We start from the raw sequence: 18,070 nt of genomic DNA, 5'->3' as shown, positions 1-18,070 counted from the left end.
CATACCTACTTTAGGGGGGGTCTCCTCAGGACCTGGAACCAAAACACCGCTTCTGCAATATTGTCCAATCTCTAGACCAAAAATCGAAATTTCTTGGTAAAACCCTATGGGTATTGGCTTCAAGCTTAAAGAGTGGTCAGTTTAGGTGATAATTGGCAATTCAGTTATGTCCGAAGTGGTGGGAAACACTGTACTTTTGTAGATAAAAGGAGGAAGAGACTGTATTCGAACCGAAACTTGTAGTATATAGTCGTTCGCTCCGGCACAAGATTGCTTTTAAGAGCTTAAATGGTACTACTAGGCAAACCGCATTAGATGGTATTTACTCCCTATGACTAGTGCTTTGTGTGCAATGTCTTCTCTGGCTCATTCCAATTATCGTTTGATTGGGAGCAGGTAGGAAAGTCAAGTTTGCTATCTGAGGAATTGTAATTTAGATACTTCTTTAATGGTAAAGTCAGATTTTAAATCCCAATTCTGAAAATGCAATTTTTAGAACTTTGCTGTTTTCTTTGTCATACCCAGTGCTTAATTTGTGCCGGTGCTGCACAGGGCCGGGTCTACACTCTAGTCAAATCCACAGTTAGTATAAGTAATAATTAGCTGTGCATTCCCAGAGTAGGTGTCACCATTCCAGTCTCTCCCCATCCCAGTGAAGAGCTGATATTGCACTTAAATGCATGCACGCGTAAAATATTTCAAATTGGAGGCAGCTGCTCTGCGGCCCGCCTATATGTCTGCCACATACATTACCGCCAGAAGATTAAACTGCCTGGGCTTGGTCTCGGCGTAGGACACCCCATTTCCATTTTGCAGTCATACATTGGTAGCGCGCTAGCGTAATGCACTACCATTAAACGATTGCAAAATGTAATATTAGTCTGGCCCTGTGACTCCTTGGCGAACCATGAAAATTGTGCCCCGAATTGGACCAAGGCGTAGTTGTTTTCACCCGCGGCCCGCCCAGCATACTGTGCACCTTCTGTCATTATCCCAGGACAGAAGCAATCAGCGTGTGGTGCAGCAGACCTCCTCCCTCACAGATTAATTAGCACTAAAAAAGCTGTCCCGGCGTTCTGTTAAGTAATGCCTTTAACCAGCCTTATTATATTTGTCTACAATGTAAACTTTTACATTTATGATTATGCTAAATCACGTTTTGTAGTGTGGGGCCCATGGATGCAGCTCTTTCTGTACAGTTGCTGGCTTTTAACTTTTGCAGCAAAATCTTTTTTTTTTTTCTTTTTTTTAATTCAGTCTGCAGCAGTGGCGGAAGAACTGCAGCCGTGGGCCCCAAAAGATAAAACGTTATTTTGCATGTTAAGCAATTTGAATGTTTTGTTGTAGACCAATATAACACTGAACCCTAGTACACAACTGATGGCAGAAAAGCAAGATTAACTGAATGTGCCACTAGACAAAAAATTGCTTCGAGTTGCACATTCAAGTAATCTTTTTTTTTCTGTAATCAGCTGTGTGCCAGTGTTCAGTGTTATATGCAATGCATTTAAATGGCTGATTATGCTAACAACCATCAGCACGAATTAAGTACTGTGAGGACTGTGAGTTGAGTAATCTGAACAGAAATACAACAGGGATGCTAAAACCATGTCTGCCCTGCTGATGCTAGAGTGGTACTATTTAACAGGTACAAAGAGAAAAATATGAGGCACACAATGCATATGTGGGTAGCGACATGTATGTGCGTATGGAAGTGATGCCACAGTAATGAGTGTAGAAGTTAGCCCAGTTGATTAATGCACCCATTGTTGCTGGTTTAGTGCATCCGGAAGAGCACAGGGTTGGATTCCAACAGATGCACTCGGCTGTTGATCCTTCCTTCTGTTATAGCGCCTTGAGACGGGACTAATCATCATAATGTTCTGCATATATATATAATTTATTGTTGCTGCTGTCATTGTGCGGTGAGCTTCTCAAGCTGAAAGTTCTTCTGGCTGAGATAAAACATGGATTTATTGTGGCTGCACAGGAAGAAGAAACAGGGCTGCTTGCGGTACAGCTCAGCATTCAAGGGCAGGAGGACCGCCCAACCTTCCCCTGCAGTTCATGAGGTGGTGTTTCCTCTCAGCCTCCCCTGTGAGTATAGGCCTTAAAGCCACAGTTGTTACGTCGAGCCGCCAACTCAGCCTTCAGTGGTTGCTTCCATTCCAAATCACCGCAAAGATACGCCTAAGCACTCTGTCAATAGACAGTTTGAGGTGGCCAAGGGAGCCAACATGGCGGACGCAGCCTAGAAGAGCTCCATCCTGCAGGTCACATATCCGCTGAATTATCCTGTTTTCCCCCACCCCGCAGTGTCCCAGAGGGGTGGATCCTGTAACGGAAGCCAGTGGCAGGCTCTGTGCGTAATCGCTGCTGACAGAGTGTACCGGGACCGGAGATCGTGTCCTGGGGTAGTGGGGCCTATGCCGCGAAGAGAAGCTGGGGACCTCGAGTTTCGTGTGTCCTGGCGGCGGCTGCAGCCCCGGCGTGGACGGAGAGGGGCGAGAGGCGCTGGTCCCTGGTTGGCGCGATAGACGCTCCTGCAGCTCGGACCGGCCCTCAGCACCATCAGGCAACGGGGAGCCACAGAGGATAACTGGACCGGCCCTGGGCGGAGGAGAGGCAGTGCGGCCTGGTCTGAACAGAGAAGCCGGGGACTCGATTTTGGCGTGCCCCTAGGGAGCTGACCCGGACGCCAGCCCTAGGGGCAACCTTCCCTGGATACGGCTGGCCCGAAGGGGTGGAAAGTAAGGAGGTGTGCCTCCCCCGGGGGTGCGCGGTGGGGGCCCTGCGGAGTGGCCGGGTCAGAGGGGCAAGTGGTAGCTTTTCCGGCGGTCTGATCGGGCCGCGGCCTCTGCCAATCCCCCCCTCCCTCAGGACATGCATTAGGCCCTACACCCCGCAGATAAGAGGTGGCTGGTGAGCGACGACCCGGCCTCCACCTACCTGCTTCGTGAGGTCCGTAAGGGCACACTTCACTGGGCTATGGGCCTCCTAACATGGCGATAATCAAGCATCGGCGGTTGGGACACTGCCCTTGCCCCCAAGGGTCATACATTGGACCATCGCAGCTGTGTGGGACGACCGGACCAGCGGCATACATTCTCGGCAGTCGGACCGGGCCGCAACAATAGATTGGGTGGTGCGGAGAGTCCACACTGCGGGCGATATTGCTGGCCCCCCTGGCAGACGGCTGGGCAAGGTTGATCGGGGGCATTGAATCATTGGGCCCTCTCGTTAATGGCGGGCTAGTTGGTGGAATGTGCTGCTTGGCTGGATGGTCCTGGGCGCAGCGGCACTCAAGACGTGATGTCCAGTATTTGGCTGCAGGCCCCGTTGGTTATACATCGGGCAGATCTCAGCGTGTGGTGCTCTGCCGGAACACCTCGGCCCCCCCCCCTCTCTCCTCTTTCTTTTCGGCGGTCTGGTCGGGCCGTGGCGGGGAGCTCAGCAGTGCCTGCTACTTGCCTTAGAGACACTATCGCTGGCCCGGGTGGAGAGCTTGACGGAGGGGAGAGGGAGCCCCGCGCTGCGGTGAGGGCGTGGACCGGGCAGGAGCTGGTCGCACGTACGGGACCGGGGCAGTAGCGGAGTTAGTCCAGCGGAGGTATCGACGCCTGGTCTTTGGGAGGGCATCCTGAGCGACGAGGGAAGATGACTCGAGGTGGCCGAGGGGGGGGGGGCCCCAAACAAGGCCCCATTGATAAATTTACAGGCCCCAGTGGCGGCGCCGGGGCGTCTGGCAGCGCCAAGAGACCGGTCCGGACAACGCCGCACTTATGGCAGCCATTACGCAGTCCCGAGATGTTTTGGAGGCAAAGATAGGGGCGGTGGGATCCGATGTGACACTGCTGCGCCAGGACCTGAGGAATGTTGTGTCCTGCATTACTGAAGCTGAAACGCACCTATCTGGAGTCGAAGACGACGTTGAGACTTTAAAGCGCAAAGTGGCGAGCATGGAATCCGTTCAAAAAGGCCTAGCACTTAGAGTGGAAGATGCGGAGGGGCGTGCCAGGCTGAACAACCTGCGCTTTGTGGGCATACCCGAGGGTTGTGAAAAGGCCGACATGGCTGGAGGGCTGGCTCCCCCCGAACTCTCTCTCCCACTGTTTTGTCATTGAACGAGAGCACAGGGCCCTCATGCAGAAACCATCAGAGGGGGCAAGGCCACGGCCAGTTATTGCTAAACTTCTGAACTACCATGATCGGGACACTATCCTCAACCTCGCAAGGGAAAAGGAGCCGTTGCTTTATGAGAACCACTGACTCATGATATTCTCTGACTATACACGCATGGTACAGCAGCAGCGGCAGTCATTCACGGCGGCAAAGGCCCGACTGCGCGAATTGAAGCTCCCATATGCCCGGTTGTATCCGGCCAGCCTGAGGGTGGTGTGCCAGTCCCGCACCCATTTCTTTGACCCCCCGGAGGAGGTGTTCCGCTGGACAGACGAGACGGTACCAATCAGAGTACACACACCCCCGGGCCTGGACACAGACTCCTCTCAGGGTGGGCTGCAGTCACGGGCCTCCTGGGGGACTCGTAAGGGCAACTGGAGGTCCAGGTCCCGGCAGCGATCAGCGTCAGTGAGCGCATCGTAGAAGGGAAAGGAGGCCCTGAACAGCCATGTTGATGGAACCTGAACTTGATGCCGGTGACACTTTGGGAGTACTGTCCACGGCGAGTTTGAACATTCAGCTATGTGTTAGCGCTTACATGTTTCTTTTTCTGTATCCCTATGAATTACTTCAGTCATGTTGGTGGGTAGCTCGATAGGAGCCGATTTCCACCATGCACACGGAATGAAGGGGCACTGAGAAGCGGGGTGGGGGGGGGGGGAGTCTTGGGCGGGGGTACTTGGGGGAGCGGGCTGGTTGCAGGGGACTGAGGGGTTTGGGAGAGTTTATGGGGATCCATTTGGGTAGAGGGTCTCCGGCCTCCCGTTAGTGGTCGGTCGTCCACTATGCCGCGACAGGTACTTCACCGTTTCTGAAGTATGGGGGGTGGGGGCGGGAAGGGAGTTGATGGAGTTGGGGAGTGGGGGGTGTTGTGGGGGGAAGGGGTCACATGGTCACATAGGAGTTCGGAATGTTAATGTGTGTGTGCAGGCTGGGCCCAATGGCTGGGCATTTACTTTCGATGTTCCCTGATGGCAGATTCCGAGGATAGGGCACATGGGCCCGGGGGCTCTCTTTGGATCCTTAGCTGGAATGTGCGGGGATGCCTGGATAAGATTAAGAGGGGGCAATACTACGACAGGCAAAGAGGGCTGGCGCAGATGTGCTGCTGCTCCAAGAAACACACCTGCTGGGTACAAAGGCGGGGTGGGGGAGGCTTAGGCCCATTCACTAAACTTTATGGTATGGCACAGGGTCTTATTGGGTGGACACATGGCGACACATGGCAACACGAGGAGCTACACCTATGTTTCCGCGGTTCACAAATCCTTTTCTAGGCTGAATTATCTGTTTGTTCTGGGTGAGGTGATACATAGAGTAGAACCGGTGGGCATCCTTCCCCGCGGGTTGTCGGACCACTCTCCCATAACGGTGGATATTGGCCTCAATAAAGAGCGGCGGCCATTCAGGTGGTGCTTATCTGTGTGGCATCTTCAGCTGCCGGACTATAAGAAACACTTGGGGGAGGCCGTTGCCCACTTTCTAACCGAAAATGTGGGGTCAGTGGCAGATGTTAGTACGGTGTGGGAATCGATGAAGCCGACGCTCAGAGGGGTGGACATATCCTGGAGCGCGGCGGCGAAGAAGAAACGCAGGGAGAGCCTGGTTCGGGCGAAGGCCAACATAGCGTTTCTAGAGCTGTTGGGGAGTACAGAGGGGGGAGCACGCGCGGCGGGACAGCTCCTTCTAGCGCAACAATCGTATGCATCCATGCTGATGGATGAAGCGAACCAGATCTGGTTAGCTACATTCAGCCGGATTTATCAATGGAGGGACAATTCGGGGACGATGCTCCACCGGCTCTGTTAAGGTATGTTTCAGGCCCAGGCGCTGCCTCGGATATCGGATCAGGAGGGTTCGCTGGTCACAGACCCCACGGCATTGGCGGAAGGGTTTGCCACCTTTTACGCCGGATTACATGCCTCAAACAAATGTCTTCCTGCTGATGTGGTGGACAAATTCCTGGCAGATATGCCACCGCACGCGGTCTCAGACGAGGTACGGGACCGACTGGACCTCCCCTTAACAGAGGAGGAACTAGGCACAGCTTAGGCGAGCTTAATACAGGTAAGGTGTCCGGGCCCAACAGGTTTCCCAGCGAATTCTTCAAGAAATACCACCTACAGTTGGGAGCCCTTTATAGAAGAGTTGTGGAGGACGCAAGGGAGCGAGACTGCCTTCCACCAGACTGGAGACACGCGGAGGTGGTAGTCTTCCACAAACCTGGCCGTCCCCCTGAGCAGCATGCTTCATACCGCCCGATTTCCTTGTTAAATGTGGAGACAAAGATTCTGGCTAAAGCACTGGCCAATCGCCTCCTACCTCATGTGGCCGATCTGGTCCAACCAGACCAGGACTGCTTTTGGCCCCAGACGGCGACCAGACATAAGATACGAAGGGCGCATGTGGCGGTGGCGGCGGTCCGGAACACCGGAGTGCCTGCGGCGCTCCTGCTGGCTGACATGGACAGGGCATTCGATTCCCTGAGCTGGGTTTACCTATTCGCCCTCTTGCGCCGTCTGAATCTGGGTCCCCGTTTTTTGTCGTATATACGGCTGCTGTACACCGACCTGACAGCCTCATTCCGGATAGCAGGGGTCATCTCCTCTAAATTCAACATCGGGAGGGGCACCCGACAGGGATGTCCTCTTTCGCCCTATCTTTTTGCCCTGGCCATGGAGCCGCTGGCCGTTTGGGTCCGCATGGACGCGCAGCTACGGGGATTTGAATGGAATCAGAACTTATCTGACAGAATCGTGCTATATGCGAATGATGTCCTCTTTTTTTTCTAACAGACATTAACAGGTCAGGGCCGTGTATTATGGAAATCATGCGGATCTTTGGCGAGAACTCTGGGCTCTATCTAAACCCTAGCAAATCCACCTTATGAGAGCTGGGGGAACGTGCACGAGCAGGTGCTTGGGCCTCTGCGTTACAAGTTGCGACCGGGGTTATTAAATACTTGGGCGTCTTCATCTCCGAGTTTCCCACGATTGCATGGGAGCGGAATGTTGTGCCGGTGTGGGAGCGGGCCAGAGCCGCTATTAAAACGTGGTCCCGCATGCCGCTGACCATCTATGGCAGATCTGCAATCTTTTAAAAAAATTGGCCCTCCCGAGATTACTAATATCAAATGCAAAATCATCTGTATCCAATCCCCTCCTCATGGTTTCAGCAGGTCAATGCAGTACTGGGGAAGTTCCCCTGGGCCGGGGGTGCTGTGCGGGTCGCAGTGCGCACATGCTTTCTCTCCTCCTACTGTGGGGGCCTGGCGACGTCGGACATCCTCTCTTACTACCTGGCGTCTCATCTCCTCGTCCTCAATGACTGGTGGCACGGGGATGAGAGAGACCCGGCGTATGCACTGGAACACCTCTTAATGGAAGCGCACTCTCTTCATACCATCCTCTACGCGGCGAGGATACGGTAGACACTACCGCCTGGCATGCAGTTAGTGTTTCAGATCTGGAGACAGGCCCTGTGGCGTATGGGATTGTGGAATACTCTGACGGGCGAAACGCACCTCTGGCGTAATGGTAGACTCCCTGGTTTGGCTGCGCTCCAGGGCTTTGGGGGATTGCATAGCATTGGAATTTCCACACTGGGGGATGTACTGGCGGGGGTGACCCTTAAATCCTTTCAGGAATTAAGCCGGGAGTTTAATATGCCCCGAACCCAGTTCTTCAAATACCTTCAATTCCTGCATGCTCTCTCCCCGTGTCTGGTGGGATTGGAATCACTCCCCGAGTTTAGTCCCCTAGAAGCTAAGGTCTTTATGGGAATTTTGGGGCCTAAAAAGATATCCCGTATATATCAACTCCTGGTCCCGCACTGTTCCCCCTCGCTGCAGAAGTTACGGGAATCCTGGGAGGCAGATGTGGGTGCCTTGGAAGAAGAGGACTGGAGGGAGGCGTTGGCTGGACCCCGGGGTGCCACCATATCCATACGCCTTCGGCTTATACAATTCAAATACCTCCATAGGGTGTATTTCACTAGGCAACGATTGTGGCGGGCAGGTCTGATAGGTTCCCCGGACTGTCTGCGATGTGGGCGGGAGGTTGGGACATTTTTACATACGGTATGGAGCTGTCCTACACTGGCCAGATTTTGGAAAGGGGTATGGGACTCTCTTTCTGAAGTGCTTGGGTGGGAACTCCCCCGTACACCACAACTGGGATTCCTTCTTGTACTGGAAGAGGTGGGAGGGAACATCTACAAAAGATATCTGCTATTGTTGGGCCTCATCCTGGCTAAGCGGGATGTGGCTAGAGGATGGAAGGAACTTGAGCCCCTACGGCCGTAGCATGGAAGAGGGGGCTTGACTTTTGCATGCGTCTGGAGGAGCCGATATTTGTTGCCCGGGGCTGGCCACGGAAACATTTCAAAATTTGGAAAAGGTAGGCTGATTTTAGGGGCCTATGGCTCGAGCCTCCAGCAGATCAAGATCCCCTGGTAGATGTAGACTGAGACACTACAGATAGATGCACGCCTTGGGGTTGGGTTGTACTGTACAGAAGCAAAAACGAAGAATGTTGACCATGCGATGGGGGGTGGGCGGCTGGGATGGGGGTGGGGGGGTGGAGGGGGGAGTTGGTTAATGGGGGCTTCAGGGGGGGGGCTATGTCTATTTCCTGCTCCTGTAACTGTTGATTGACCATCTCCTTAAAAATTGGATTGTGTTTTACTGCTTGAAGCTTAAAAGTCCTGCAGTTATCTCTGGGGTGCAGAGACCTGCATGTTGTGTCCAATCTTCAATAAAATATGTTTAAAAAAAATAGACAGTTTGTGAAGGGGAGACTCCGCCTACTCCATTCTTTTTCACCACGGTTCCCTTTATTCTTACCCTGCAGCACAGGGCCCACAATTGGAATAGATCCAAGCTGGGAGTCCGCATAAGTGGGAGGACCAGTGCTTAATTTGAGCCAGTGGTTTTCCCTGCTCGGCACCTAATTGCCAGTACCAGGGCTTATGACATTCTGTCACATAATGGCGCTGTCTGGTCAATTTAGGTATGAGCACAGCAGTTTAATTTACTGTGACTACTACCTGCCTCCCAAGTCATTCTTATAGCTTTGGGGGCCTGTAATAATATGAATTATCACACTTGTAAGAGTGTGATAGTTAGTAGCTGTGTTTGTACTGTCATTGGCAGCTGATAGGGGAAATGTGTGGTGCAAGCTGCAGTGACCTCTCAACGGGAGCCCCAGCACTTTTTTTTTACAAATTAAGCATTGGTCCTACCCATTTGGTGCCTGCAGCCTGTCCCTGGGTCACATGACTAGGTGTAAATAGCAGTTGGCCTTTGTATATACCTCCCAGAAAGCCCCACAGTAGTGGGATTAAGTGCCTGGATGGGCCATCTCAGGCAGGGTGGGTGAGCTGAGCTAGGCACAGACCCACTTACACAGCAATAGGCTGAGCCCTGCTCTCATACAAAGAACCTCACATACAAAGAACCTGTATGTAGCGGGGGAGGAGCCAGGTCAGAAAGGTAGGAAATCCAGACACATCTGTGGGGGAAAGCCACCAGAAACTTCTCCTGCTTCAAAGAAGGCACCATGTATAAAAAATAGGACCCTCAGACATTCTTTTCAGTTCATTTTCTGGACCTGTGGAATAACTTTCAGAAGACTGCTTGCTGCTGTAGTCCAGAAGACTTCTTTGCAGCACTAAAAAGGACTGCTCTGCTGCCTGAAGTCTGCTTTGCATCCTCATAGGTCTACCCTACTGCTTGAGCCCTGCACTTCTCTTGAACCCAGGACTTCAGGAGTGACACGAATGGCTAGTTGCAGGCCTCCTGATCAGACACTCGAGGACAGAAAACCATCTTGAACTGGCACCTGGACCCAACCTGACTGAGTTCGGACCCTTCAAGTGGTTCCCCTCAAACCATGGACCCTTGGAAGTCATGCTAAGGGTGCATAGAGAGCCCACAACGATGACTTACAAGATACGATTTTTGGGGCCAATAAGAGCTCTGAGAAACAAGAGGAGACCGGGGCCTACCTGCTCATCAATCAGCTCAAGGTGCATCGCCTTTGGGCGTGACTTCCTGCTCCCACTACATTCTTCAAGTCTTCTAATCCTGCTCAGCTGCTCCTTGCTGAAGGGTTATCCGGCATAGTGGAGCCTTCATTGGCTATAGCAATCCTCACTACACAGCCTTGTCCAGCGACTTCTCAACGACAACGCCTCCTCCTCAGACACCATCAACTGCCTTGTCCCACTGAACTTTATTTTTTCAGACAATTCTTCTTGAAATTTCTTATAAGTCTGAAGGTAAGCAGAGACTGGGCCAAATACACCTTCAGTATCTGATCTGCGGTCAGCCATAACCTTCAACTTTGACCCGGTCTCATGAGAACTCTAGATGTCCATGGCTGGCTTTGATCTTCTAGGCACTGATTTTTACCTTAAACTTTAGAAAATGTATAACCCCAGTTCTACTGATTGGATTTGTTTAGTTTTGGTGTCAGATAATTTATTAAAATTTACTTCGTTTTTCTAAATTGGTTTGAGATTTTTCTTGTGCTGTGTTTTCACTTTATTACTGTTTGTGCGCTTGTTAGACCTGACCATAGGGTAGTTTCCCCACAACTTTTTTACTTCCTCCTCCAATGTTTCCGACCTTGTTTTTGCTGGCTTTAGGGCTCTGTGCACTTCACCGGTGGTAACTAGTGCTCAAGTGCTTTCTCCCCTAAACATTTTAATATTGAATCTTTCCCAATAGGCATATTAAATTTGCTTAAAAGTACTTAGTAAAGTACACAACATATGTCTAGTGCCTGTAAATGAAATGCTACTAGTGGGCCTGAAGCACTTACTGTGCCACCCACTTAAGTAGCCCTGTAACTATGGCTCAGGTCTGCCAATGCAGAGCCTGTGTGTGCAGTTCTTACTGCATTTCGACCTGGCATGATAAACCTCTTGCCAGGCCCAAACCTTCCCTTTTTATACATATGTTACCCCTAAGGTAGGCCCTGGGCAACCCAGGGGCAGGGTGCAATGTATTTGAAAGACCGGGCATGTACTTTTAAGTTTTGCCTTTCGTGGTATTGAGAAACTTTCAAATTAGTTTTCACTACTGCAATGCCTATCCCTCCCACATGCAAACATTGTGATAACTATATTACATGTTTTAAGTGAAATTGTCAATTAGGAAGTGATGACTTTTCAAGTTTGGTGACTCTGGAATCACAATTTAAAATTGCAACTTATGTTGAAATCGGATTTTAAATTGCTGTTTTAAAAATGCCACTTTTAGAAAGTTGGCTTTTTCTTACTTTAGCCATGTAGTACCTGCTGCCTGTCTCTGATACTCAGTTTGGGGAGGGTGACAGCTGGGCTTTGTGTAGTCCCCTAGACAGCCACCAACAATGGGAGTTTAGGTGTGACTTGGTGGGCTATCCTGAAAGGATGGGAGGGAAGAGCTGGGCCCGGCGTCACTTACACCTGAATAGGCTGTGTCCTGTTCCCACACAAAGGGCTTCATATCCCCCTGTAGTGAGTCTGGAGCCAGGGCAGGAAGGGAGGACCTATGTGCACTTCCAAGAAGTGTTTTTGAGTCTCCTCCACTTTAAAGGCATAGCTGGGTAGAAGTACTGAACCTTTGACACCACCACTTCAGTACACTTCTGGATCTGTGAAAGACTGCCATACTGCAGAAGGTCTGCTGGACTGCTGCTTTGCTAGACTCCTGCCTTGTTATGCTGTGCTTCTGCCTGCTGTTCCTCTGCCTGGGTGAGAAGGAGGAGTTACTTACCTTCGGTAATGATGTATCTGGTAGAGACGCAGTCTAGCCGCAGATTCCTTAACTTAGAATATCCCCAGGAGTCAGACTGGATCCGGAAAATCTTTTTTTCCCCCAGCAGTACCTCTGCACACAGGGGGACGGCGTCGTCTGGGTCTGTCATGACGTCGCCACGGAAGTGACGTCAATGGAGCCACTTAAGTTCCCCCAGCGTCAGTTTTTTTTTTTTTATTGAAATCAAAAAATGCAGTTGTGGCAAACAAAACAAATACATACATAAATCAAGATTGGTAAACAGCTGGAGCTATCAAGATATTAATAAAGAATAATATAGAGCAAAGGGAAGATAAAAAAAACAAAAAAATTATTCATGGAAAAACAGCGGCTCAACAATAAGAAACTTATGTATGTATAATGGACCCACAGTGCCTATTTGAACCGTTCCTCAACGGAGGCCCAGATCTTACAAGCCTGCTTCCGCTTCCTCCTACCCTTTAGTGTGAACACGGAAAACTCCAAGTTATAGATAGCAAGCAACCTAGCTCTCCAATTACTAAATACAGATGGATCAGGAGATAACCAATGTGAAGTAATACACAAACGGATCACAGACATGGCTATGAACAAAAAAGCAATGGCATATCGAGAATTGCTTGCCTGTGATGAACCTTCGGAGACCATTATAACCATCTCTGTAGACAAAGTGCAAGGGATATTAAGCGTGCCATTAATAAACCGCTCCACATCAAGCATAAAGTCACGAAGGATCTGGCATATATAGAACATATGCATAGAATCAGCTGCATATAACCCACACCTAGCGCAATGATCCCCCTTCCTACCACCCCATTTCGCTATTTTTACAGGCGTATAATATAGATCAAAAGCAGCCATGTAGCTTTGAGTCCGTAAACTGCCAGAAACCAAGACCTCACTAGCTAGCTCTAGAGCAGGCCTCAGATCAATCCCAGTTTTACCAAATTGAACCCCCACTACAAATTTTGCACCTCTAGATCATCCGGGAAGCTAACCAATAAATGTTGGTACAACATCCCTATTCTGGCTTTTCCTTGTATTAATTGAAATATGTCATACTTATCTAACATTGAAGGGGTTTCATTAAGACGTTTATGGATAAAACTTATGATCTGCAAGTATTTTAAACAAGCATTTGCAATGGTCTCGCATTAGGAAAGTTTGAGCTATTGGTCTTGTAAATGACATTTTTTTTAATTTATGTGTTGGCTTTTAAAATAGCGACATTTATAGCTTTGTCATTTACAATGCCAATACTTTTAACTTTTGCAAATGTGACACCTATAGCATTTGTAATGCAACCTGTTTTGTATTTACGTGACTTAGATGTATTGATATTACAAATAACAATGGCTTTTAATTTTTTTAAATAATTGATACTTAAACAAAAGTTATTGTAATTTATAATGGCAATAGCTTAAACTTTTGTAAATAACTTTTGTGAAGATTATGTTCAGTGTATTTTATTGTGACGAAAATCCAAGAACAGAAGTGAAATATTAACATCTTTTTGTGACATTTGTAATAAAGCTTGAAACATTTAGAGAACATATTTGAACCAGTTGTTGTTGAATGGTTGCACAGATTGATGTTGTGGTGGCGCTGAGTGATGTTGTGGTGGCGCTGAGTGATGTTGTGGTGGCGCTGAGTGATGTTGTGGTGGCGACGAGTGATGGTGTGCCGGCGACGAGTGATACTGTGGCAGGGACGAGTGATGCTGTGGCGTTCAGTGATGCTGTGGTAGAGCATAGTGATGTTTTGCTGCCCCCGAGTGATGCTGTGGTGGTGCGATAGACAGATAGAGTGAGGGCGATAGATAGATAGAGTGAGGGCTATAGATAGAGAGCTAGAGTGAGGGTGATAGATAGATAAATAGAGTGAGGGCGATAGATAGATAGATAAATAGAGTGAGGGCGATAGATAGATAAATAGAGTGATGGCGATAGATAAATAGACAGAGTAAGGGCGATCAATAGAATGATGGCGATAGATAGAGTGAGGGCGATAGAGGGCGATAGATAGATAGAGTGAGGGCGATAGATAGATAGAGTGAGGGCGATAGATAGATATAGTGAGGGCGATAGATGGATAAATAGTGAGGGCGATAGATAGATTAAGGGCGATGGATAGATTGAGGGCAATAGATAGAGTGAGGGCGATGGGTAGAGTGAGGGCGATGGGTAGAGTGAGGGCGATGGGTAGAGTGAGGGCGATGGGTAGAGTGAGGGCGATGGGTAGAGTGAGGGCGATGGGTAGAGTGAGCGCGATGGGTAGAGTGAGGGCGATATATGGGTAGAGTGAGGGCGATATATGGGTAGAGTGAGGGCGATAGATGGGTAGAGTGAGGGGGCGATAGATGGGTAGAGTGAGGGGGCGATAGATGGATAGAGTGAGGGGGCGATAGATGGATAGAGTGAGGGGGCGATAGATGGATAGAGTGAGGGGGCGATAGATGGATAGAGTGAGGGGGCGATAGATGGATAGAGTGAGAGCGATAGATGGATAGAGTGAGAGCGATAGATGGATAGAGTGAGGGCGATAGATGGATAGAGTGAGGGCGATAGATGGATAGAGTGAGGGCGATAGATGGATAGAGTGAGGGCGATAGATGGATAGAGTGAGGGCGATAGATGGATAGAGTGAGGGCGATAGATGGATAGAGTGAGGGCGATAGATGGATAGAGTGAGGGTGATAGATGGGTAGAGTGAGGGCATTGGATAGAGTGAGGGCATTGGATAGAGTGATGGCACTGGATAGAGTGATGGCATTGGATAGAGTGATGGCATTGGATAGAGTGATGGCATTGGATAGAGTGATGGCATTGGATAGAGTGATGGCATTGGATAGAGTGAGGGCGATGGGTAGAGTGAGGGCGATGGGTAGAGTGAGGGCGATGGATGGATGGAGTGAAGGCCATGGATAGAGTGAGGGCGATGGATGGATGGATAGAGTGAGGGCGATGGATGGATGGATGGATAGAGTGAGGGCGATGGATGGATGGATGGATAGAGTGAGGGCGATGGATGGATGGATGGATAGAGTGAGGGCGATGGATGGATGGATGGATAGAGTGAGGGCGATGGATGGATGGATGGATAGAGTGAGGGCGATGGATGGATGGATGGATAGAGTGAGGGCGATGGATGGATGGATGGATAGAGTGAGGGCGATGGATGGATGGATGGATAGAGTGAGGGCGATGGATGGATGGATAGAGTGAGGGCGATGGATGGATGGATAGAGTGAGGGCGATGGATGGATGGATGGATAGAGTGAGGGCGATGGATGGATGGATAGAGTGAGGGCGATGGATGGATGGATAGAGTGAGGGCGATGGATGGATGGATAGAGTGAGGGCGATGGATGGATGGATAGAGTGAGGGCGACAGATGGATAGAGTGAGGGCGACAGATGGATAGAGTGAGGGCGACAGATGGATAGAGTGATGGATGTGTGTGTGTGTGGTTGTATGTGTGGTTGGGTGTGAGATTGTGTGTGTGGTGTGGTTGTATGTGTGTGTGTGCATGGTTGTATGTATGTGTGTGTGCGGTTAGAGAAGGATGTATGTGGAAGACAGCAGCAGATCAGCACAGAAGAAGAGAACAGGGAGTTAAAGAAGGAGGCGGGGTGGAAGAGAGCAGCAGATCAGCACAAGAGAAGAGAACAGGGAGTGAAAGAAGGAAGCAGGTGGAAGAGAGCAGCAGATCAGCACAGGAGAAGAGAACAGGGAGTGAAAGAAGGAAGCGGGTGGAAGAGAACAGCAGATCAGCACAGGAGAAAAGAACAGGGAGTTAAAGAAGGAGGTGGGTGGAAGGGCGCAGCTGATCAGCACAGGAGAAGAAATCAGGGAGTTAAAGAAGGAGGCGGGTAGAAGGGGGCAGCATGTCAGCACAGGAGAACAAAACAGGGAGTTAAAGAAGGAGGCGGGGTGGAAGAGAGCAGCAGATCGGCACTGGAGAAGAGAACAGGGAGTTAGAGAAGGAGGCGGGTGGAAGAGAACAGCAGATCGGCACAGGCGAAGAGAAAAGGGAGTTAGAGAAGGAGGCGGGTGGAAGAGAGCAGCAGATCAGCACAGAAAATGAGAACAGGGAGTTAATGAGGGAGGTGGGGTGGAAGAGAGCAGCAGACCAGCACAAGAGAAGAGAAAAGAACAGGGAGTTAAAGAAGGAAGCAGGGTGGAAGAGAGCAGCAGATCACCACAAGAGAAGAGAACAGGGAGTTAGAGAAGGAGGTCGGTGGAAGAGAGCAGCATATCAGCACAGGTTAAGAGAACAGGGAGTTAGAGAAGGAGGTGGGTAGAAGAGAGTGAGGGCGATAGATAGATAGATAGATAGATAGATAGATAGATAGATAGATAGAGGAAGGGCGATAGAGTGAGGGTGATAGATAGAGTGAGGGCGATAGAGTGCGATAGAGTGAGGGCGATATATGGATAGAGTGAGGGCGACATATGGATAGAGTGAGGGCGACATATGGATAGAGTGAGGGCGACATATGGATAGAGTGAGGGCGACAGATGGATAGAGTGAGGGCGACAGATGGATAGAGTGAGGGCGACAGATGGATAGAGTGAGGGCGACAGATGGATAGAGTGAGGGCGACAGATGGATAGAGTGAGGGCGGCAGATGGATAGAGTGAGGGCGGCAGATGGATAGAGTGAGGGCGGCAGATGGATAGAGTGAGGCCGACAGATGGATAGAGTGAGGGCCGACAGATGGATAGAGTGAGGGCCGACAGATGGATAGAGTGAGGGCCGACAGATGGATAGAGTGAGGGCCGACAGATGGATAGAGCGAGGGCCGACAGATGGATAGAGCGAGGGCCGACAGATGGATAGAGCGAGGGCCGACAGATGGATAGAGCGAGGGCCGACAGATGGATAGAGCGAGGGCCGACAGATGGATAGAGCGAGGGCCGACAGATGGATAGAGCGAGGGCCGACAGATGGATAGAGCGAGGGCCGACAGATGGATAGAGCGAGGGCCGACAGATGGATAGAGCGAGGGCCGACAGATGGATAGAGTGAGGGCCGACAGATGGATAGATATGTGTGGTTGTGTGTGTGTGTGGTTGTGTGTGGGGTTGTGTGTGTGGGGTTGTGTGTGTGGGGTTGTGTGTGTGGGGTTGTGTGTGTGGGGTTGTGTGTGTGGGGTTGTATGTATGGTTGGCTGTGTGGTTGTGTGTGTGGTTGGCTGTGTGGTTGTGTGTGTGGTTGTGTGTGTGGTTGGGTGTGTGGTTGTGTGTGTGGTTGGGTGTGTGGTTGGGTGTGTGGTTGTATGTGTGGTTGGGTGTGTGGTTGTATGTGTGGTTGGGTGTGTTGACGTAAATATATAATTTACTCTCTTAATTTCTATGCAGGTAAGTACTTAATCAATAATAACTCAAATCGGAAAGAAAGAACCAGAGTCCGTGGTGTTAGAGTTCTTAGGGGTTTTATTCCTCAAAAAGGAATGGTCAGGACCATAATATCATGTTCTTCCCACCGCAGGGGTGGAAGAAGGGATAGAGCGCGCTACATTTTATTGACAGTACATAGCTTATATACTTAATTCATGTCATAGGAAACAGTATAGTAGGCGTAACAGCTGAGAGAAGACAAGATAACAGTATACACGTGTTACTAGTACGTAATCAGAAGGCGTGGACTAGGCGTGAACTGGAGGTGTGTGCTAGAAACGTCACAGATGGGTGTCACAAAGGGGTGGCACTAACAGAAATGTTGCAATGTCAGCAGAAATCGGAAGCTTGGATGCGCGCGCAGCTGCATGACGTGTGATAGACGTGAAACTGGAGGGGTGCAGGGGACTTGACATTTACACTGACGGAAAGAGACAGAAGTCTGGCATGTCAGATCAACTTGTACTTCTATCATATCTGATATCTGATGTTTAGGAACCATATTATCTGGACGGAAAGGTCTCTAGGGTAGAAGCCATTCTATACTAACTGTGGATGCGTGTATAAGCGCCTAAGTGTCTGCATGAGAAGCGTGGGGGCACGGGGCCTTCCATGGAAGCATGGCAACAGAAGCTATGAATTACTTGCACTGAGACAGGTCGGCCCTTTGGCTCTGCAGCTGGGGAGGATGTTTACTGAAGCT

The sequence above is a fragment of the Lissotriton vulgaris genome, chromosome 4_1, assembly GCF_964263255.1.
Source record: "Lissotriton vulgaris chromosome 4_1, aLisVul1.2, whole genome shotgun sequence".
Classification (NCBI taxonomy): Eukaryota; Metazoa; Chordata; class Amphibia; order Caudata; family Salamandridae; genus Lissotriton; species Lissotriton vulgaris.
Note: the sequence above shows the minus strand (reverse complement) of the source record.